Genomic DNA, 23,084 nt, shown 5'->3' with positions numbered 1-23,084 from the left:
GAGCTACGTTTCCGGTCAACATAACACACCGCACCACGTGACGAACGGTAGCTTTATCCACCGCTATCTCGTTTCCACAGAAGAATTCTGATATTTATTTATTTATTTATTATATTATTATTGTTATTATTTCTTATGGCAAGCAGCGTTTCGCGTCACGAAATCGAAATCAACGGAGTGCCTCGAGGATGCGTCGGGGACTCGGGAACCTTCGTCCACCTTCGGCGTAGGCAATTGTCGGCCACAACTAAGAAGGATCCATCTCAGCCGTTGCTTCTTTCTTTTATTCTCTGATCTAGATCGTTGGCTGCCTCACCGCAACCCTATAAATGACGGGCTCCCTGCCCTCTTGCATTGTTGTTTTGGTTGTTGCCGGTCGTGGTTGCGCGTCTGCGGTGTCCTTAAAGTGGATCCTCAGCCATCCGTAATCGATGATTTCGTTTTCGGATTGGACGATCGATCGATCGTTGATTTCGTTTTCGGATTGGATGATCTGTTTCCGATAGGTGGTGCATCCAAATCCCCAGCCATCCCTTAATCGTTGATTTCGTTTACGAATTGGATGTTCTGTTCTCGGCACTTGAAACTGATCTACTTTATGCGGGGTGTATCAAAAGCCTTTTGTTCATGTGGCTTTCGTTTTCGGGGACTTGGACATTGGTCTTGAACGAATCGGGTGATCTATTTTCAATCGCTGCGGATCGGAAGCGTTTGATATCTGTTGTTTTCGTTTTCTGAACGAATTGGATGATCTATTTTTTTCCCATAGGAATATTGAGAGACTAGGAGTTCCGATTATTGGAATCCGACTAGTGGATTATTTTTTAACCGCTCTTTTTTTTTTTTTCTTGCGATCTATCAGAGGGCTTCACAATTTTGCCGGATTAAGGCTATTTGCGACAGATTTTATATGTACTTTCGAAGCGGTAGGTGAGGCTGTGGTGTTTGTGTGGGTATTATCTTAATGGAACCCTCGCGGAGTCTGTGAGGCAATTTGTGAAGGTTGCTCTGGTATGCGTTGCACGATTAAATATTTTTTCCATTAGATAGTGTTCTATTTAAGGGGTTTCCTTACTGTAATGAACGCTGCTTATTATCATGGATGCAGGTTTTCCGAAATGATCTAAACAAGGGATGTGTCCTTTTTGATCTGGTTTAGTTGGCCTTCGTTACTTTCAACTTTTATTTGTTGCATTTATGTCCACCAGTTGGTTATGTTTGTTTGTTTTTATTTTTTGTGTGCAAGGGAAAGCTTCTGGATATGATATTTGAAAGAGAGATGTGTGTGTTTTGCTACCATGCTATGATATTTGGTTTGAGATATACGCTAACGGTATCAGCATCAATGCTGTGTCTTTTGGATACTCTAGTTGGATTTAGACGGGTATCAGGGAAGAGTTCCATCATCTTCTCATTTTTTGAGGTTGCCTGTTAAATTGTTGATTATTTTTCCTGTCCTCCTTCTGTCAGCATTTTATATATATTGAAGTTAAGTCTATCTCTTTGTTTTCTGAATGTTTTATTCCTAGTGTTTTTGTGGGTAGTTGCCGAAGCATCATCGTTAGGCATGATTCTATTAAATAGAGATGGTAACTCACCTTTATTGGATTGTTTTTGGTATGAGACCTAGGATTTTACATTTTTGATAAGGTTAGTTTCTGTGGCAGATTCTATATGTGTCATCGACCCCGTTGGTGGGGCTCTGGTGTTTTTGTGGTTATTATCTGTATGGAGCCACACGTAGCTGTGATGCAGTTTGTAAAGGATGCTCCAATTAAGGATGCTCTGGTTTTTGTTGAATGATTTAAATAGGTTTTCCATTAGATAGTGTTATATTTAAGGGGTTTCATTGTTGTGACATACTGTCACGACCTTAGCTGGAATTGCCTAAGGCGTGAGGCACCTTTGCGGCCAACGACGCGAACTTAGCTTGCGTTGCCTAAGTCGCGAGTCACCCTTGTGGCAAAGACGCGAACTTAGCTTGCGTTGCCTAAGTCGCGCTCCGCCCTTGCGATCTTGCTCCGCAAGGATCAGCCCACTTTGTAACCTCTCGCAGGTCCCGAAGGACTTGTAAAAGAGAAAGAAGTAACGGACAAGTCCCGAAGTCTCGCCAAAAGGGAAGCTTTACAAGCAATTCGTCGAACACCTTGTGTACACAAGAGAAAAGAGGGAGAGGGAGAAAAACAAGGCTTTCAAGGATGAACGAACAGCTGCAAGCCCACAAACAGCCGCTCACCTGGTCCCGGGCGCAAAACCAAGTTCCCGTAAAGGTCACGTGCGAACTTGCGAAAGAGTGTTCAACGCCCGGTATATAACCGAAGCCCCATCTAGCCATGTGCCACCCGGGGGGTTCCTGGGGTCTGAGATGGCTGACATTTTGGTGAGCGGAGGCAGCGCTGCCTCCGCTCACCTCCCGCGGCACGAGAAAACAGAGCTGTTTTGGGCTGTTTTGGGGCTGTTTTGCTCGGTTCGGTGAACGGTCGCTTTGCAACGCTGCAGCTTGTTTGAACTTACATATTTACAAGCAAAATGACCCAAAACCATGAGAAAACATGTTGTCAAGCAGCTGTACATTCGGGTGTGAGCGACGAACTGTCACGACCTTAGCTGGAATTGCCTAAGGCGTGAGGCACCCTTGCGGCCAAAGACGCGAACTTAGCTTGCCTTGCCTAAGTCGCGGGTCGCCCTCGTTGCAAAGACGCGAACTTAGCTTGCGTTGCCTAAGTCGCGCTTTGCCCTTGCGATCTTGCTCCGCAAGGATCAGCCACTTTGTAACCTCTCGCAGGTCCCGAAGGACCTGTAAAAGAGAAAGAAAGTTAGATCGAAAGAACGAGCAACGGACAAGTCCCGAAGTCTCGCGAAAAGGGAAGCTTTACAAGCAAATCGTCGAACACCTTGTGTGCACAAGAGAAAAGAGGGAGAGGGAGAAAAACAAGGCTTTCAAGGATGAACGAACAGCTGCAAGCCCACAAACAGCCGCTCACCTGGTCCCGGACGCAACACCAAGTTCCCGTAAAGGTCACGTGCGAACTTGCGAAAGAGTGTTCAACGCCCGGTATATAACCGAAGCCCCATCCAGCCATGTGCCACCCGGGGGGTTCCTGGGGTCTGAGCTGGCTGACATTTTGGTGAGCGGAGGCAGCACTCCGCTCACCTCCCGCGGCACGCGAAAACGGCTCCGTTTTGGGCTGTTTTGGGGCTGTTTTGCTCGGTTTGGTGAACGGTCGCTTTGCAACGCTGCAGCTTGTTCGAACTTACATATTTACAAGCAAAATGACCCAAAACCATAAGAAAACATGCTGTCAAGCAGCTGTACATGCGGGTGTGAGCGACGAACGGTTCGTTGAACGGAGTTGTTGCGGGTGCGCGACGACCGTTCGTGACATTCTCCCCCACTTAAACTGTCGACGCCCTCGTCGACGCTTGTTGGTAGTTGTTGATGACTTCTTCTTCATGTCGCAGGGCGTCTTCAGGCTCCCAACTGGCTTCAGTTCGGGGAAGCTTTCGCCACTTCACCAAGTACTCTGTCTGCTCCGCTCCGTTGGGTAGCTTTATCTTGCGATCCGCCAGAATGGTTTCCACTCGCTTCTCGTAGGAGGCTGTGATGGGAGGTAGCCGAGTTGGAATACTTCGAGAAGCATCTTGCGGATCCGAATGGTAGGCCTTCAGGTTGCTGGCGTGAAGAACGTTGTGAATTTTGAACCACGCCGGCAGCTGCAACTTGTAAGAAACATTGCCTACTCTGCTGATAATTGGGAAGGGCCCTTCATACTTACGCACCAATCCTTTGTGGACTCTTTTCCTGAAGAATTGGAGTGATGCTGGTTGGAGCTTTACCAACACCAAATCGCCAACTTTGAACTCTTGTGGTCGCCTTCCCAAGTCTGCCCACTTCTTCATCCGTTTTGCCGCCTTCTCCAAGTAAGCCCGCGCAATATCGGCATTTCGATGCCACTCCTTTGCGAAATGGTAGGCTGATGGACTACTCCCAGTATAACCAATTGCCATAGTGTGCGGAGTCGACGGTTGTTGTCCTGTGATAATTTCGAAGGGGCTCTTGTTGGAGGCAGAGCTCCGCTGCAAGTTGTAGGAGAATTGGGCGATGTCCAACAGCTTCACCCAATCTCGTTGATTGGCACTCACGTAGTGCCGGAGATACTGCTCTAAGAGCGAATTTATTCTTTCAGTTTGACCATCCGTCTGGGGGTGGAGGCTTGTAGAGAAGTATAACTTTGACCCCAACAATTTGAATAGCTCGGTCCAGAATCGTCCCAGGAACCGAGCGTCTCGATCACTAACAATATTGTGTGGGACTTCCCAATACTTCACTACACCCTTCATCATCAGTCTGGCCGCCTCTTCAGCTGAACAGTGTAGGGGAGCAGCAATGAAAGTTGCATACTTTGAAAACCGATCGACCACCACAAGTATCGATCCAAGTCCCCCTACAGGCGGCAAGCTAGATATGAAGTCTAAGGAAATGCTCTCCCATGGCCTTTCTGGTACAGGCAACGGCTCCAAAAGTCCCACCGGCTTCCGTTGCTCCACCTTGTCTTGTTGGCAAGTAAGGCATGTTCGAACATACTCCTCCACATCAATCCCCATCTTTGGCCAGTAGAAGGCCCTCTCCACGAGAGCCAATGTTCTGTGAATGCCGGGATGTCCAGCCCAAAGGGAATCGTGACACTCTTTCAAGAGTTCACGCCTTAAATTGTCCACTCGTGGAACATAAACTCTATTCCCTTTTGTGTAAACAAGTCCCTCCTGGACCCAAAATCGTCGTGCCTTGCCTTCTTTGATGAGCTGCATCAGGATAACTGCCTGGGGATCACTATACAGTCCATCTCTGATTCGAGAAAGGAAGTTGGAATGTAACTGACTTGTTTGGCCTCTGCCCTCCAGTTGTGCAGCATTCACGCACTCCACCTTCCGACTCAGCGCATCGGCCACGACATTCGCCTTCCCGGGCTTGTATTCCATTGCCATATCAAATTCAGCCAGGAAGTCCTGCCACCGTGCTTGCTTTGGGGAGAGCTTCTTCTGAGTTTGGAAATAGCTCAGGGCAATGTTGTCTGTCCTCAGCAAAAATCGCGACCCGAGGAGGTAGTGTCGCCAAACTCGTAGGCAGTGGATCACCGCTGTCATCTCCTTCTCATGCACTGGATACCGCCTCTCGGTCTCGTTGAGTTTGCGGCTCTCGTAGGCCACCGGATGACCTTCTTGCATGAGTACTCCACCAATAGCAAAGTCCGAAGCATCGGTATGGACTTCAAAGGGCTCTCCATAGTTTGGCAATTTGAGCACTGGTTCTTCCAGAACAGCAGCCTTCAGATCTTGGAATGCTATCTCACATTTGTCAGACCACTTCCAAGGCTGCTCCTTCTTCAGCAACTCCGTCAGTGGGGTTGCCCGCTTCGAATATCCTGAAATGAAGCGTCGATAGTAGTTGACGAATCCAAGGAAGGATCTCAACTCTGGCACCTTCTTTGGTGTTCGCCATTCCGCAACTGCTTGCACCTTCGACTTGTCCATCCGAATGGAGCCACCACCGATTCGATGCCCTAAGAATAGGATCTCAGTTTGAGCAAAGTAGCATTTCTCCCTTTTTACGAACAAAGTGTTCTCCCTGAGAACCTTGAAAATCGTCCGAAGGTGCTTGACGTGCTCCTCGAGCGTTTGGCTGTAGACGACGATATCGTCCAAGTAGACGACCACGAACTTATCCAAATACTCCTTGAATAGTTGGTTCATGAGAGTACAGAATGTGGCCGGAGCGTTGGTTAAGCCGAAAGGCATCACCAAGAACTCAAACGCTCCATACCTGGTCACACAGGTAGTCTTCGCCTCGTCGCCTTCAGCAATGCGCACCTGCCAATACCCCGACCGAAGGTCGAGTTTTGAGAAATACTTGGCCTTGCCCAGTTGGTCGAACAAGTCCGCGATGAGCGGGATGGGATACTTGTTCTTCACTGTTACTTTGTTGAGGGCTCGATAGTCGACGCATAATCGGAGGCTCCCATCTTGTTTCTTCTGGAAGAGAACTGGAGCTCCGAAAGGTGCTTTTGAGCTGCGGATGAGACCACCGCTTAGCAGTTCACCTAACTGCTTCCTGAGTTCGGCCAACTCTGGTGGAGGCATGCGGTAGGGTGGTCTTGCTGGAGGCTTCACTCCTGGCTCCAGCTCGATACTGTGATCCACGCCTCTGCGTGGAGGGAGAGTCTTCGGCAACTCGGGTGGCATAACATCTTTGAACTCTTTTAGGACATTCGCCACCACGGCAGGTTCTTGAATGGCCTCCTCGTTGAGTGGCTCTAGCTTCATAGCAGCCACGAATGTCAACTCGCCTTTTCGCACCCCTTTCTTCAATTGTAATGCCGAGATGTGTTGGGGTTCCTTGGTTCCTCTCCGAGAGACGGGAACCACGCAGGGATCATCGCCTCCCATCATACATAGGGAATTCAAGAATGGCATCGGCACCAACTTCGCCGCGTGCATAAACTCCATTCCAAGAATCACTTGGAAGTCGTCTAGTGGCACGGCCATCATGTTGGTGTTTCCGCTCCAAGTCCCGATTCTGATGGGAACTCCCTTCGCCAACCCGGAGATTCGCCTGGCCTCCGAGTTCACTGCTTTCATTCGGCTTGGGCTCTTCTCCAAGGTCAACCCAAGTCGCTGTGCTTCACGATCGGCTATGAAGTTGTGGGTAGCGCCCGTGTCCACCATTGCACGGGTTGTTTGGCCATTCAGCTTAATGTCCACATACATTAGCTCGCTGCTTCCTGCTTTTTGTGCCTTCGTCTTCATGTTCTCCCCCACTTGACCCCGCATAGCGTTCAACAGACGCATTGCTCCCATTCGGGGTCCTTGCGACTCCTCATCGTCGCTGCTGGATTCTGAACTGCTCGAACTAAGAGCAACAGCTTTGCCCTTGTCCGATCGGGGAGGGTGGATGGAAGCTGTCAAAGCGTTGAGTGCCTGCTTCTGTGGGCACTCCCTTACCATGTGCGGTCCTCCGCACAAGAAGCATCCTCCAGGTTTTGAGGCCTTGCCTTTCGGGTTCGGCCCTTTGTGGGAGCTCTTCTTCTTTTGTTCGCCCCCGAGCTCCTTCCCTCGAGAATGTTTTGGAGGGCGATTGCTTGAAGATTGTTTCCTTCTCGCTGGGTCTTCAGAGGAAACGAAGTCGGTGAGCCTTTCTGCAGCTGCAATTGCCCCGACCACGTCGGTAACATTCCTTCGATTCAGCTCCTGCTGAGCCCATGGTTTCAAACCATCAAGGAAGCTGAACAACTTGTCCTTCTCGGACATGTCCTGTATGTCCAGCATCAGTGCAGAAAACTGCTTTACATAGTCTCGGATGGTGGTACTTTGGCGGAGTTGTCTCAACTTCCTTCTTGCGACGAACTCTGTGTTCTCCGGTAGGAACTGAGTTCTCAACTCCCGCTTCAAGTCTTCCCATGTGTCGACTCGACACCGACCTTGTTGGATCTCCTCCCAACGAGTTCGCCACCAAAGTTTCGCATCTCCGTTCAGATACATTGTTGCTATTGAAACTTTGGTATCTTCAGAATCGGGCCTCGTAGCTCGGAAGTATTGCTCCATGTCGAACAGAAAGTTCTCGAGCTCCTTGGCATCTCTGGCCCCTCCGTATCCATGGGGCTCAGGTGCCCTCAAGTTTTGTGGCGGTGCAACGCGGGTGTTGCCTCCTCCCGCATTTAGCGTTCTTGTGAGCATAGCCACCTTCGCCGTGAGTTCCGCCACAACATCTTGTAAGTGCTGCACGGAGTCCTTGGTGTCATCGGACAGTCGGTCGACTAGGGCCTCGACCTTGTCGATCCTGGACTCCGCTTCCTCTTGCGAGCTCTCTACCCCAACAAGTCTTTGTTGGCCATGGTAGAGTTCCTCCATGCTCGCTTCCAGAACATCCAGGCGGGTTTCCGCCGTCGTGAGTCTCTCCTTATGACTCTTTTTCCCAGTTAGCGCACCAGATTGCGCTTCTTCCGCTCGCGGAGAGTTGCCAACTTCTCGCTCATCCTGTTCGCTGCCGCGATCCTCGTGAGCGGCTCCAACAGCATGAGAGCGAGTGTGCACATGCAGCCCACCTGCGGCTGCTTGGGGCAAGGTTCCGGCTTGCCCCGTCTTGCTTGATTCGCCACGATGCTTTGCCATGGCGAAGTTGCGAAGTTCGTTCGCTGTTCGATCGAAGAGCTTGCCCGCTCTGATACCACAATGTCACGACCTTAGCTGGAATTGCCTAAGGCGTGAGGCACCCTTGCGGCCAAAGACGCGAACTTAGCTTGCCTTGCCTAAGTCGCGGGTCGCCCTCGTTGCAAAGACGCGAACTTAGCTTGCGTTGCCTAAGTCGCGCTTTGCCCTTGCGATCTTGCTCCGCAAGGATCAGCCACTTTGTAACCTCTCGCAGGTCCCGAAGGACCTGTAAAAGAGAAAGAAAGTTAGATCGAAAGAACGAGCAACGGACAAGTCCCGAAGTCTCGCGAAAAGGGAAGCTTTACAAGCAAATCGTCGAACACCTTGTGTGCACAAGAGAAAAGAGGGAGAGGGAGAAAAACAAGGCTTTCAAGGATGAACGAACAGCTGCAAGCCCACAAACAGCCGCTCACCTGGTCCCGGACGCAACACCAAGTTCCCGTAAAGGTCACGTGCGAACTTGCGAAAGAGTGTTCAACGCCCGGTATATAACCGAAGCCCCATCCAGCCATGTGCCACCCGGGGGGTTCCTGGGGTCTGAGCTGGCTGACATTTTGGTGAGCGGAGGCAGCACTCCGCTCACCTCCCGCGGCACGCGAAAACGGCTCCGTTTTGGGCTGTTTTGGGGCTGTTTTGCTCGGTTTGGTGAACGGTCGCTTTGCAACGCTGCAGCTTGTTCGAACTTACATATTTACAAGCAAAATGACCCAAAACCATAAGAAAACATGCTGTCAAGCAGCTGTACATGCGGGTGTGAGCGACGAACGGTTCGTTGAACGGAGTTGTTGCGGGTGCGCGACGACCGTTCGTGACAGAACGGTTCGTTGAACGGAGTTGTTGCGGGAGCGCGACGACCGTTCTTGACATTCTCCCCCACTTAAACTGTCGACGCCCTCGTCGACGCTTGTTGGTAGTTGTTGATGACTTCTTCTTCATGTCGTAGGGCGTCTTCAGGCTCCCAACTGGCTTCAGTTCGGGGAAGTTTTCGCCACTTCACCAAGTACTCTGTCTGCTCCGCTCCGTTGGGTAGCTTTATCTTGCGATCCGCCAGAATGGTTTCCACTCGCTTCTCGTAGGAGGCTGTGATGGGAGGTAGCCGAGTTGGAACACTTCGAGAAGCATCTTGCGGATCCGAATGGTAGGCCTTCAGGTTGCTGGCGTGAAGAACGTTGTGAATTTTGAACCACGCCAGCAGCTGCAACTTGTAAGAAACATTGCCTACCTTACTGATAATTGGGAAGGGCCCTTCATACTTACGCACCAATCCTCTATGGACTCTTTTCCTGAAGAATTGGAGTGATGCTGGTTGGAGCTTTACCAACACCAAATCGCCAACTTTGAACTCTTGTGGTCGCCTTCCCAAGTCTGCCTACTTCTTCATCCGTTTTGCCGCCTTCTCCAAGTAAGCCCGCGCAATATCTGCATTTTGATGCCACTCCTTTGCGAAATGATAGGCTGATGGACTACTCCCAGTATACCCAATTGCCATAGTGTGCGGAGTCGACGGTTGTTGTCCTGTGATAATTTCGAAGGGGCTTTTGTTGGATGCAGAGCTCTGCTGCAAGTTGTAGGAGAATTGGGCGATGTCCAACAGCTTCACCCAATCTCGTTGATTGGCACTCACGTAGTGCCGGAGATACTGCTCTAAGAGCGAATTTATTCTTTCAGTCTGGCCATCCGTCTGGGGGTGGAGGCTTGTAGAGAAGTATAACTTTGACCCCAACAATTTGAATAGCTCGGTCCAGAATCGTCCCAGGAACCGAGCGTCTCGATCACTAACGATATTGTGTGGGACTCCCCAATACTTCACTACACCCTTCATCATCAGTCTGGCCGCCTCTTCAGCTGAACAGTGTAGGGGAGCAGCAATGAAAGTTGCATACTTTGAAAACCGATCGACCACCACGAGTATCGATCCAAGTCCCCCTACAGGCGGCAAGCTTGATATGAAGTCTAAGGAAATGCTCTCCCATGGCCTTTCTGGTACGGGCAACGGCTCCAAAAGTCCCACCGGCTTCCGCTGCTCCACCTTGTCTTGTTGGCAAGTAAGGCATGTTCGAACATACTCCTCCACATCAATCCCCATCTTTGGCCAGTAGAAGGCCCTCTCCACGAGAGCCAACGTTCTGTGAATGCCGGGATGTCCAGCCCAAAGGGAATCGTGACACTCTTTTAAGAGTTCACGCCTTAAATTGTCCACTCGGGGAACATAAACCCTATTCCCTTTTGTGTAAACAAGTCCCTCCTGGACCCAAAATCGTCGTGCCTTGCCTTCTTTGATGAGTTGCATCAGGATAATTGCCTGGGGATCACTATACAGTCCATCTCTGATTCGGGAAAGGAAGTTGGAGTGTAACTGACTTGCTTGGCCTCTGCCCTCCAGTTGTGCAGCATTTACGCATTCCACTTTCCGACTCAGCGCATCGGCCACGACATTCGCCTTCCCGGGCTTGTATTCCATTGCCATATCAAATTCAGCCAGGAAGTCCTGCCATTGTGCCTGCTTTGGGGAGAGCTTCTTCTGAGTTTGGAAATAGCTCAGGGCGATGTTGTCTGTCCTCAGCACAAATCGCGACCCGAGGAGGTAGTGTCGCCAAACTCATAGGCAGTGGATCACCGCTGTCATCTCCTTCTCATGCACTGGATACCGCCTCTCGGTCTCGTTGAGTTTGCGGCTCTCGTAGGCCACCGGATGACCTTCTTGCATGAGTACTCCACCAATAGGAAAGTCCGAAGCATCTGTATGGACTTTAAAGGGCTCTTCATAGTTTGGCAATTTGAGCACTGGTTCTTCCAGAACAGCAGCCTTCAGATCTTGGAATGCTATCTCACATTTGTCAGACCACTTCCAAGGCTGCTCCTTCTTCAGCAACTCCGTCAGTGGGGTTGCCCGCTTCAAATATCCCGCAATGAAGCGTCGATAGTAGTTGACGAAACCAAGGAAGGATCTCAACTCTGGCACCTTCTTTGGAGTTCGCCATTCCGCAACTGCTTGCACCTTCGACTTATCCATCCGAATGGAGCCATCACCGATTCGATGCCCCAAGAATAGGATCTCAGTTTGAGCAAAGTAGCATTTCTCCCTTTTTACGAACAAAGTGTTCTCCCTGAGAACCTTGAAAATCGTCCGAAGGTGCTTGACGTGCTCCTCGAGCGTTTGGCTGTAGACGACGATATCGTCCAAGTAGACGACCACGAACTTATCCAAATACTCCTTGAATAGCTGGTTCATGAGAGTACAGAATGTGGCCGGAGCGTTGGTTAAGCCGAAAGGCATCACCAAGAACTCAAACGCTCCATATCTGGTCACACAAGTAGTCTTTGCTTCGTCGCCTTCAGCAATGCGCACCTGCCAATATCCCGACCGAAGGTCGAGTTTTGAGAAATACTTCGCCTTGCCTAATTGATCGAACAAGTCCGCAATGAGCGGGATGGGATACTTGTTCTTCACTGTTACTTTGTTGAGGGCTCGGTAGTCGACGCATAATCGGAGGCTCCCATCTTGTTTCTTCTGGAAGAGAACTGGAGCTCCGAAAGGTGCTTTTGAGCTGCGGATGAGACCACCGCTTAGCAGTTCACCTAACTGTTTCCTGAGTTCTGCCAACTCTGGCGGGGGCATGCGGTAGGGTGGTCTCGCTGGAGGCTTCACTCCTGGCTCCAGCTCGATACTGTGATCCACGCCTCTGCGTGGTGGAAGAGTCTTCGGCAACTCGGGTGGCATAACGTCTTTGAACTCCTTCAGGACGTTCGCCACCACAGCAGGTTCTTGAATGGCCTCTTCGTTGAGTGGCTCTAGCTTCATAGCAACCACGAATGTCAGTTCGCCCTTTCGCACCCCTTTCTTCAATTGTAATGCCGAAATGTGTTGGGGCTCCTTGGTTCCTCTCCGAGAGACGGGAACCACGCAGGGGTCATCGCCTCCCATCATACATAGGGAATTCAAGAACGGCATCGGCACCAACTTCGCCGCGTGCATAAACTCCATTCCAAGAATCACTTGGAAGTCGTCCAGTGGCACGGCCATCATGTTGGTGTTCCCGCTCCATGTTCCGATTTTGATGGGAACTCCCTTCGCCAACCCGGAGATTCGCCTGGCCTCCGAGTTCACCGCTTTCATTCGGCTTGGGCTCTTCTCCAATGTCAACCCAAGTCGCTGTGCTTCACGATCGGCTATGAAGTTGTGGGTAGCGCCCGTGTCCACCATTGCACGGGTCGTTTGGCTATTCAGCTTGATGTCCACGTACATCAGTTCACTACTTCCTGCTTTTTGTGCCTTTGTCTTCATGTTCTCCCCCACTTGACGTCGCATAGCGTTCAACAAACGCATTGCTCCCATTCGGGGTCCTTGCGACTCCTCGTCGTCGCTGCTGGATTCTGAACTACTCGAACTAAGAGCAACAGCTTTGCCCTTGTCCGATCGAGGGGGGTGTATGGAAGCCGTTAAAGCATTGAGTGCCTGTTTTTGTGGGCATTCCCTGACCATGTGCGGTCCTCCGCACAAGAAGCATCCTCCAGGTTTTGAGGCCTTGCCTTTCGGGTTCGGCCCTTTGTGGGAGCTCTTCTTCTTCTATTCGCCCCCGAGCTCCTTCCCTCGAGAATGTTTTGGAGGGCGATTGCTTGAAGATTGTTTCCTTCTCGTTGGGTCTTCAGAGGAAACAAAGTCGGTGAGCCTTTCTGCAGCTGCAATTGCCCCGACTACATCGGTAACATTCCTTCGATTCAGCTCCTGTTGAGCCCATGGTTTCAAACCATCAAGGAAGCTGAACAACTTGTCCTTCTCGGACATGTCCTGTATGTCCAGCATTAGTGCAGAAAACTGCTTCACATAGTCTCGGATGGTGGTACTTTGGCGGAGTTGTCTCAACTTCTTGCGACGAACTCTGTGTTCTCCGGTAGGAACTGAGTTCTCAATTCCCGCTTCAAGTCTTCCCATGTGTCGACTCGACACCGACCCTGTTGGATCTCCTCCCAGCGAGTTCGCCACCAAAGTTTCGCATCCCCGTTCAGATACATTGTTGCTATAGAAACTTTGGTATCTTCAGAATCGGGCCTCGTAGCTCGGAAGTATTGCTCCATGTCAAACAGAAAGTTCTCGAGCTCTTTGGCATCTCTGGCCCCTCCATATCCATGAGGCTCAGGTGCCCTCAAATTTTGTGGCGGTGCGGCGCGGGTGTTGCCTCCTCCCGCATTTAGCGTTCTTGTGAGCATGGCCACCTTTGTAGTGAGTTCCGCCACAACATCCTGTAAGTGCTGCACGGAGTCCTTGGTGTCATCAGACAGTCGGTCGACTAAGGCCTCGACCTTGTCGATCCTGGACTCCGCTTCCTCTTGCGAGCTCTCTACCCCAACAAGTCTTTGTTGGCCATGGTAGAGTTCCTCCATGCTCGCTTCCAGAACATCCAGGCGGGTTTCCGCCGTCGTGAGTCTCTCCTTATGACTCTTTTTCCCAGTTAGCGCACCAGATTGCGCTTCCTCCGCTCGCGGAGAGTTGCCAACTTCTCGCTCATCCTGTTCGCTGCCGCGATCCTCGTGAGCGGCCCCAACAGCATGAGAGCGAGTGTGCACATGCAGCCCACCTGCGGCTGCTTGGGGCAAAGGTCCGGCTTGCCCAATCTTGCTCGATTCGCCACGATGCTTTGCCATGGCGAAGTTGCGAAGTTCGTTCGCTGTTCGATCAAAGAGCTTGCCCGCTCTGATACCACAATGTCACGACCTTAGTTGGAATTGCCTAAGGCGTGAGGCACCCTTGCGGCCAACGACGCGAACTTAGCTTGCGTTGCTTAAGTCGCGAGTCGCCCTTGTGGCAAAGACGCGAACTTAGCTTGCGTTGCCTAAGTCGCGCTCCGCCCTTGCGATCTTGCTCCGCAAGGATCAGCCCACTTTGTAACCTCTCGTAGGTCCCGAAGGACCTGTAAAAGAGAAAGAAGTTAGTTCGAAAGAACGAGCAACGGACAAGTCCCGAAGTCTCGCGAAAAGGGAAGCTTTACAAGCAATTCGTCGAACACCTTGTGTGCACAAGAGAAAAGAGGGAGAGGGAGAAAAACAAGGCTTTCAAGGATGAACGAACAGTTGCAAGCCCACAAACAGCCGCTCACCTGGTCCCGGGCGCAAAACCAAGTTCCCGTAAAGGTCACGTGCGAACTTGCGAAAGAGTGTTCAACGCCTGGTATATAACCGAAGCCCCATCCAACCATGTGCCACCCGAGGGGTTCCTGGGGTCTGAGATGGCTGACATTTTGGTGAGCGGAGGCAGCTCTCCGCTCACCTCCCGCGTCACGCGAAAACGGAGCTGTTTTGGGCTGTTTTGGGGCTGTTTTGCTCGGTTCGGTGAACGGTCGCTTTGCAACGCTGCAGCTTGTTCGAACTTACATATTTACAAGCAAAATGACCCAAAACCATGAGAAAACATGCTGTCAAGCAGCTGTACATGCGGGTGTGAGCGACGAACGGTTCGTTGAACGGAGTTGTTGCGGGTGCGCGACGACCGTTCGTGACAATACGTCGCTTATTATGATGGATCCAGGGCTTCCGAAATTATCTGAACAGTGGATATGTCTGGTTTGTGCTGGTTTAGTCAGCCCTTGTTACTTTCAAACATTAATTGTTGCCCTTACGTGCACAAGTTGGTCATTTGATACGGTTCTCATCAAAGTATGGTTGGTTGTTTTTATTTGTTGTCTGCTAGGGGAAGCTGATGGACATCTAGTTTTGCATGAGCATGGGACATTTTTTTGAAAGTGAGATGTGAGTTTTCTGCTACCTTCCTATGGTATTTGGTTTCATATGTTCTACTCTATCATCATTCATGGAAGAGGTTCCTTTCACTTTTCATTGGCTATCTAATTGTTGATTGTCTGTCTACTTATTCCATTGGCATGCTTGGTACATTTTATAAATTTGTACTTTTGAAGTCAGTCTTTCTCTTTGTTTTCTGAATGTTCTATTTGTAGGGTTTTTGTGTGCAGTTGCAGAAGCATCAGTATCAGCATTAGCCATAAGCCTGGTTATTAGGATTATGACCTTTCTTGAATAGAATTTTTGGTATGAGACATACGTTTTACCTGTTTTAAAAGGATAGTTTAGATTTAGGTGTTTAATTTATGCATGTTTGTGATATTAAGTTTTTGTCCAATTGTTAATTGTTCTTGTTGTTGTGAATTTTTAGCTGTTACTTGCTTGGCAAGTCTTTTTGGTCATACGTCTCATTTGTCTCTTCTTGGATTCTTTGTTAGATTTCTATTTTGCAGCTTAATTATCTTTTTGTTTTAACCTGCCTCTGGTCATCTGATGTTTGGTTTCAGTTAGCTTGTAGACGTTTTTTTAGTATGACATTTAATCATTTTTTGCTTTGAGTAAATAACTTTGATTGGTCTTTACTTTGATTGGCTCATGTTCTATTGTTTTTTATTCTACTTTAACTCTTATTTGTTGGCATTTTTTAAGTTCTCTGTACAATTTATAGTTTTTTGTTCCATGTAACTTTTGTCCTAGTGTGTTTCTAGTGTAACTTTTGACTGGTGTCTTTTATGTTGCCCTATAATTCTGATGTGGCCTCATATAAGAGATTATTTTACCTTAAACAATTCATCATGTTGTTTGTTTGCAGGATTTAAATTGGGTATATGGAAGGTTATTTTGTTTGCCTATTTGGTTTATTACATCCAGTTGTATTCTTGGCTGCTCTTTCCAGATGAAATTTGGATTTTCTGTCCTGGTTTTCTACAATTAGTTATGACGTTTGGTAGCAGGATTTTATTTTGGAGTTAATACATTTCTAAATTGGGTTAATTACATCCTTTGGTGTTCTTGGCTGGTTGTATTAGAGGAAGTCAGATAATTTTGTTGAATAACTTGAATTCTGTGATCATTATTTCCATTGGCGTCATTGCTGTTCATTTATTGCCAAAATGCAGTCCAACAGTGCAAAGTTGTTACATTTGAAAGGTCATTATTTTCACCGACTTTTTGATCCTTTGGCTTATAAAAGTTCTCTGCTGCGTTTCTCTTCCTTTTAATTAACTTACATTTCTCTTTTGAATCATGTTTCCTTTATCTTGTGTGGAAGCTAGGACTTGGTAATGATTTTAGGTACAGGTACTTGTGCTATTAAGGTGTCTTTGTTGGTGATCTTGGGTTATGATAATTGTACTTGATTGTTATATCGATTTTTGAATCAATTCAATAGCACAATTGATGGCTTCAAAAACAAGTGGGTTTTAAGATGCATTGTTACTTTTTTCTTGTATAAAGTTGGAGGGAGGTACAGACATGCTGTGTTCTCTTATGCTGTGTTCTCTTGTTTTTCCTTGAAATTCATTTTATATTGCTGATTTTTATGAGAAGTTATCTTCTCAGGCTGATGTACTTTTTGCTGCTTATTTTATGTGATGTTTGTCTACTTGAAGCTTTTTTTGGGAGCTGGATTTCATGTTAAGAAAGTTGGGTTTCTCTTCAGTATGGAGCCTTCATATTGTAAACAAAGGAGTCCAATTTTCATCAAGGAATATTCTTGTGGGAACCCAATTGCTAATTGAATATATTTCCTTTATGAAGATTCTTCAACCATAGCTGATACAAACAAGTTTACAAGATTGTTGTTTTGGTTTGCATGATGAAGAGAATAGAAGTTCTACCTGTACTCCTGGTAATTTTCGTCAGCTTGTCATGCTGAACGGAGATATCTTCTAGAATGGGCCCAAAAAAATTTATTATTTGCATGTTGTTTTTGATAGTATGTGTAGACAATATACTTAGTTCTATTGTGATCAACATTAGGTCTTTGGGAGTTTATGATATCACAATGTCACGGACTTAGCTAGAATTGCCTAAGTCATGAGGCACCATTGCAGCAATTGTCACGGACTTAGCTGGAGTTGCCTAAGTCGTGAAGCACCCTTACGTCAACTTCCCAAATTTAGTTGGGATTTCCTAAGTCATGAGGCGCCATTACGATATATGCATCCATAAAGGGTCAGCCTAGTTGTAACCTTGTGCAGGTCTCGAAAGACCTGTAAAACAACAAGTTAATTAGTTTGAAAGCGGAGGGAAGCTTTACAAGCAATTCAGTGAGCACCTTGAGTGCAAGAGAGAAAAGAGAGGAAGGAGGAAACAAGGACTTTAGAAGGTTGATTGAACAATTGCAAGTCCGCAAACAATTGCTCACCAGGTATCGGGCGCGAAGGCAAGTTCCTATCAAGTTATAATGATTATAACTGAGATTCTTTATTGTGAGAGCTTAAGAATTTTGTTGCCAATTAACCTTCAAAGATGGATAAGCTACGACTCGCAGCTCCACCTTTTCACTTCAATCATTGATGTTCTAGCTTTGTTTTTTTATTAGTTACTGGTCATTGCATGTTGACATGTTGGTGGATTTTTTCTTCTGATGGATTTTGACTTGTCATTTGATTAATCCAGTGATGGGGTTGGATGTCTCTTTAGTTCTCCCGGTGTACTTTCTTTTGTTTGGGTAGATAAAATAATTTGCTTACTCTTATTTTGGTGTATATTTTGGTTTTAATAACCATACAATGTCAAGAACTACTGTTGTTTCCTGTGTTTGTTGTATTATGGGCTTATATGGCTTTGAATGAGTATGTAAGTTTATAATTTCTTTGTTTATATGTGTTGTATTTCAAATGTGTTTGGGAAAAAGAAGATTTTTGAGGGCGAGGTGCATCTTTTCTCTTTTATCAACAGAATAAACAATTTTGGTTGGTTCTTTTATTTCAGTATTCTGAATTTAGAGACTTGAATGAGTTCTATGATGAAGCAAAGACGTACGATGCCAGGAACCAAGATTGCAAAATGTTTGTAAGCTAACTATTGATTTCTTCATTGTATAATAGTCATTGTTTTCTTTGTTGGATTACAGACATGAAAAGATCGACTATCTTTTGCAAAGCTAATTATTGTTTGAAAGTTAATTATTAATTTCTTCACTGTAGTTGGAACCAAGGTAGGCAATACCGAATGATACCGTCCGGTATGGGCGGTACGTACCGGTCTGATGGCATACCGGTACGTGGACCGCTCGCTATCGGGCGGAACGAAAAATAATAATAAAATAATATATATTTATATTTATATATAAATATTTTAGAAAAAGGCGAGGGGAAGGAAAAGGCGACGTCGCCGAGGCGATCCGACGTCGCCTTTTAAATAAATAAATAAATAAATAAATAAATAAATAAATAAATAAATATATATATATATATATCAGTGATTTGAAAAGGCGTTCGGTCGCTCGCCTCGCTTCATTTCCAGGCAGTGTGCTTTAAAAGAGGCGTCGCTTGGGCGCTCGCCCAAGCCCAAGCATTGGGCGCTTCGGGTTAGCGCTTGGGTTAAACCAGGTGATCGAACCAAGATTTTAGCGCCTTTTGTATACTGTTCTTCTTCTTTCTTCTCCTTCTGTATACTGTTAACAGTATACAATATACTGTTAACAGTATACTAATAATAGTATTTATATTTATTAGATTAATAATATATTATTTTGATTTTAATACTGTTAATTTTCTTAATTTAAAAGTATATTTTTATTTAAAATGTTAAATAATTATATCTATTAATTATATTATATATTTTTATATTTTAGTGTTTCGCTTTGCTCGGGCGAGCGCTTGGGCGAGCGCCTAGTGCCTCAGGTGTTTTTGGACCTTAGCGCCTTTTGGCGCCTAGCACTTTTTAAATCACTAATATATATATATATACCGCTCGGCATATCGTTTCGTACTGTACCGAGCGAACGGCGAAATGTCGGTACGGTATAGTATTGCGAACCTTGGTTGGAACATCTACATAAAGCCTAGCATAATCAATGTTAATGGAAATTCATGGGAAAGACCCATGATTAAGTAGATTGAAAAGCTTGGAACTGACTTTTGAGTTGATCCGCTAGTCCCCATTGCTGTTGCCCATGTTGTTGGCAAGTTTTGATTTTGTAGTAATTTCCTGTTTGTACATTTTTATATGATTCAAAGAAATGTGGAAGGTTCGATTAGGACACTGAAAAGGTTGGAAAATGACTTTTGAGTTGATTCGCTTGTGTCTGTTGCTATTGCCTGTGATGTTTTGCAATTCATTGTTGGATTTTGTTTTATTTTGCTGTGCCGACATTGAATGATTTGCTTATGTTTTGTTACAGGTGATGTGAACAATGTAGTTGGAACATCTACGGAAAGCCTAGCATGATTAAACAGAAATTCATGGGAAAGATTTTATTGGCTTTAACTGGTTTTCCCAGGATTAACATTAGATTGAAAAGCTTGGAACTGACATTTGAATTGATCCACTAGTACCTGTTGCTATTCCCCATGATGTTTGCAAGTTTTGGTTCGATTTTGTTCTTTTCCTGTGTGTACATGTTTATATGGTTCAAAGAACTCTGGAAGGTTGTGTTTGGTTGAAAGGGGGCGGTGCATTTGGATTGAGATTAGCAAATTGAAAAGATTGGAAAATGACTTTTGATTGAGATTAGGGCATTGAGAAGGTTGGAAAATGATTCTTTAGTTGATTCGCAAGTCTCAGTAGCTATTACCGGTGATGTTCTGCAATTTATGGATGGATTTTGTTTTATTTTCCTGTGCCTACATATTTGTATGTTCCAAAGAACTTTGGAAGTTCTGTTTTTGGTTGAAAACATGGTGCAATGGGATGTTGTATCTATTACGCAAATTGGTTGTACCAAAAATTATTGTGGACTAGTACTCAGATTTTGTCATAAGGTATCAGATCAAGGTTTTTGATATGGTTGTGTATGAATCATGTAGGTGGTAAGTTGCATGTTTTGAGCTTCCAATGGTGATGGTGTCTGGCGTTGGTAAGCTGGCCAGATACATTGTTCTTTCAAGTTGGTTCATCCATGAATTGACATTGTATCCATTGATTTAATTCATGATTGTTTGTAAGAAAAATTTTAATGTTCGATGTGTTGGTAATTATACTTATACTAATAAGTTTATATAATATTATTTGGTAGCTTACAAGCTTTATTTTTTGTCTGATTCTGGTAGTGTTTTGTCAGTTATTGGGTAGCATGATGTTGGTTGGGGGTGACTCTATTTTGTGTCTTAGATTTGTATGTCTTGGGTTTTCTCTTGAACAGGAGTCTTTGACAAGGCATATCTTTGATGAGGCATATCTGCCATGTTCATGTAGTTTTGTTTGCTCAAAACTTGCTTTTTTGCGACTTGCAATTGTATGACCCTTTTTCTGATATTGTTATGCTTCCATGCTTTAACATTAATGTTTTTTAGTTGGCATCTGTGTGTATTCTTGGATTTTTCATGACTAAATGACTGTTCATCACCAATTTTTGAGTGTTCGTCATGAGGGGAATTTGTCCTCAGTTTTCTTCGTTGGTGAGGTGTTTATGGATCTTAATTTTGTTTATTAGGAATTTCGGAGTATCTAATTTTGGTTGTATTTATTTATTGAATTGTGAATTTTTGTATTACATTATTGTTTCATGATTATCTTCTATATTGTTTGTTGATATTTCAAAACTATTCCAGTAGTCTATATTTTTTTAGTAATTTGCTAGGTTTAGATAGTAAGCTGAGTTGGAAAATGATAAGTGGAAGGTGTTCATAATTGTCTTCAGGTAACAATAAAATATTATTTAGTAAAAAATATAACTATTGGGAAATAAGCATATGAGATTGTTTGCAAGCATGTTTGGAAACATGTGAAGACAAAATTTGAAGCTTGAAGAATATGAGAAAAGGGTTATATAGCTATCTTGAAATTAAAGAGCATGTGTTTATTTATCCCTTGTGAATTTGCTTGGTCTGTTTATGAGGATGTTATGATACTTGTGAGACTTTTTACTTGGTGTTGCATCTTTGAATTATTTTAGAGCTTATTCAGTATGGTGACAATTCCTGTTCAATTATGTTTGTTTTTTTTAATTATTACATTTTCCATGCTTTTACGACTAATTTACTGTGTTGAATGTATTTCCTGTTCAATCATGTTTGGTATTTTCTTTGACTACATTTTCCAAGCTACTATGATTATTAGATTACATTGTCTTTGACTACATTTTCTTTGTCGATATATTTAGCTACTATGCAATTTGGTTATTAGTAATTTGATTTTGTTGTTCGTATAGGTTGTAGCATATTTTGCAATTAGTATGAGATTTGCATTGATTATCGTTTATCAAACAGATGGGTTTGCTGTTTAGAATTTAAAATTAAATACAAAAACGAACAAGAATAGAAGTAAGACTGGTAAATTGGACATTGCAATAACCACTTTACTATCATTGTTGTTTTCCAAGCTTAGCTAAGAAGACTATAAAGTTGGATATTATGTTATTTGTAGTTGCATTGGATGTTTTTTATGTTCAGAAGTTCATTGCTGGATAGGTATTCTCCAGGGAGGTTGATCAACTTCTCCTTTTGTCAACATTTGGTGATTGCATTGGACTTCTACTTTACTGCTTGATTGTTTTATCTAATTCTATTTATGTATTCACATTTTTCTTCTTCTCTTTTTTCCCTAATTGTCTTTATTTTTTCTGGTGGTTGGTAAATTTTCTATTGTTAATCATAAATTCTATAATGGTATTCAATTGGCAAATATGTTGGGCATATGATAGCTGTTGGCTTGAGAATTATGGGCATTATCTTTTTCCATGTGATAGCTGTTGGCTTTGTAGTTATCTATTGGTTCATTTTGTGAGAAGTCTGCTTCTTGTTTTGCTGTTCTGTTGTGACATTCCAGAAGCATTGTTCCATCACCTGGTGCAGTCTGGTTTTGCATATATAAGAGATATGATGACATCTATCTTGACTCTCTCCAGATAGATTATAAAGCATGGTGACTGATACATCTGCTTATTTTCTACAATAATACACCTGGTCTCTTTATGTATTCATTTGTTGTCTTTCAGATCTTCTGAACATTGATCTCCTCCTTGATTTTTTTTTGTGTGGCATCCAATAGCTTTTTTGTTTCTGAAATTTTGGGGTATCTTAGCTTCTGAACCTTAATTTTGGGTTTTTAATGTGATCTTTCATGATCATGGGGTCATCAAAATGTCTGTTTTTGTTGGAACTTTCTGTGATATACTGATAATGAAATTGGTACATTCTCTGTTCTAATGAGTTCATTACATCCATTGTTATTTTTCACTTGGCTATTGAAGAGCCTATAGTTTTTATGTCCTGGTTTTGGTGTTTCAGTTTTGGTTAATTTTTCATAATTTCCTTTTTTTTTCCTCTTGACATTGCATTCGGTGGTACAAATTATTTTGTGCTTCATCTTTGTGAACCATTGGTATCAGAATTTCTGTGGTCTCTTTCCCTTTATTCAGCTTTTGCTTTTCTTTTCTTTGAGACACATGCCTGTTTCTCTTATTCTATGCTTCATTTATTGTTCAAGAAGCTAGGATGGGGCTAACAGTGAATGCAGTGAACCTTTGGTTGGTGATCTCGAGCAATAATGGTATGTAATTTTGACAGTCTGTTAAATATTCACCAATAGGGTCACTCAGCGAACTGGGTTTTCAATTCTATTATATTTTGTAGTTGCAGCAATCTGTAAGTCATTATATTTTGGTTTCTGAAATTTTGGGATGTCTTAGTTTCTGAATCTTGATTATGGGGTTTAATGCCATCCATCATGATGAGCATGGGCATTTTTATATACAAACTAGGTCATCAAAATGTCTGATTGTAGGAATAGATCATAAAAGTGTCAAAGAACCTATAGATTATTTTTCACAATATCCTTTTTTTTTTCTTTGAAATAGATTTTAGTTGTACATTGCCTTCAATTCTATATCACAATTTTTGTTGTTACTTTATGGACATTGTATTGGGTGGTACAAATTATGTTGCACTTCATCATTGTGAACCATTGGTACTAAA

At 44.8% G+C, this 23,084-nt stretch overlaps 2 long non-coding RNA genes across 8 annotated transcripts; both read left to right on the top strand.

Moving 5' to 3' along the window:
• Window positions 1–347: 347 nt before the first annotated feature.
• Window positions 348–19,952, top strand: LOC135631128 (uncharacterized). Of its 7 annotated transcripts, none has more exons than XR_010494289.1 (7): window positions 348–506; window positions 863–1,011; window positions 1,109–1,423; window positions 14,891–14,949; window positions 15,812–16,149; window positions 16,611–16,849; window positions 19,352–19,952. It is a non-coding gene; the product is annotated as an uncharacterized LOC135631128 (long non-coding RNA). The 7 variants fall into 7 exon arrangements; XR_010494284.1 differs by adding an exon at window positions 15,156–15,246 and having other exon boundaries at window positions 863–1,423; XR_010494283.1 differs by having other exon boundaries at window positions 863–1,423.
• Window positions 1,430–1,860, top strand: LOC135631130 (uncharacterized). Its single transcript, XR_010494290.1, has 2 exons — window positions 1,430–1,589; window positions 1,668–1,860. It is a non-coding gene; the product is annotated as an uncharacterized LOC135631130 (long non-coding RNA).
• Window positions 19,953–23,084: the final 3,132 nt, after the last annotated feature.

This window comes from Musa acuminata, chromosome BXJ3-2 (genome assembly GCF_036884655.1).
Source record: "Musa acuminata AAA Group cultivar baxijiao chromosome BXJ3-2, Cavendish_Baxijiao_AAA, whole genome shotgun sequence".
Classification (NCBI taxonomy): domain Eukaryota; kingdom Viridiplantae; phylum Streptophyta; class Magnoliopsida; order Zingiberales; family Musaceae; genus Musa; species Musa acuminata.
This window is presented reverse-complemented; position numbering and strand designations above follow the sequence as displayed.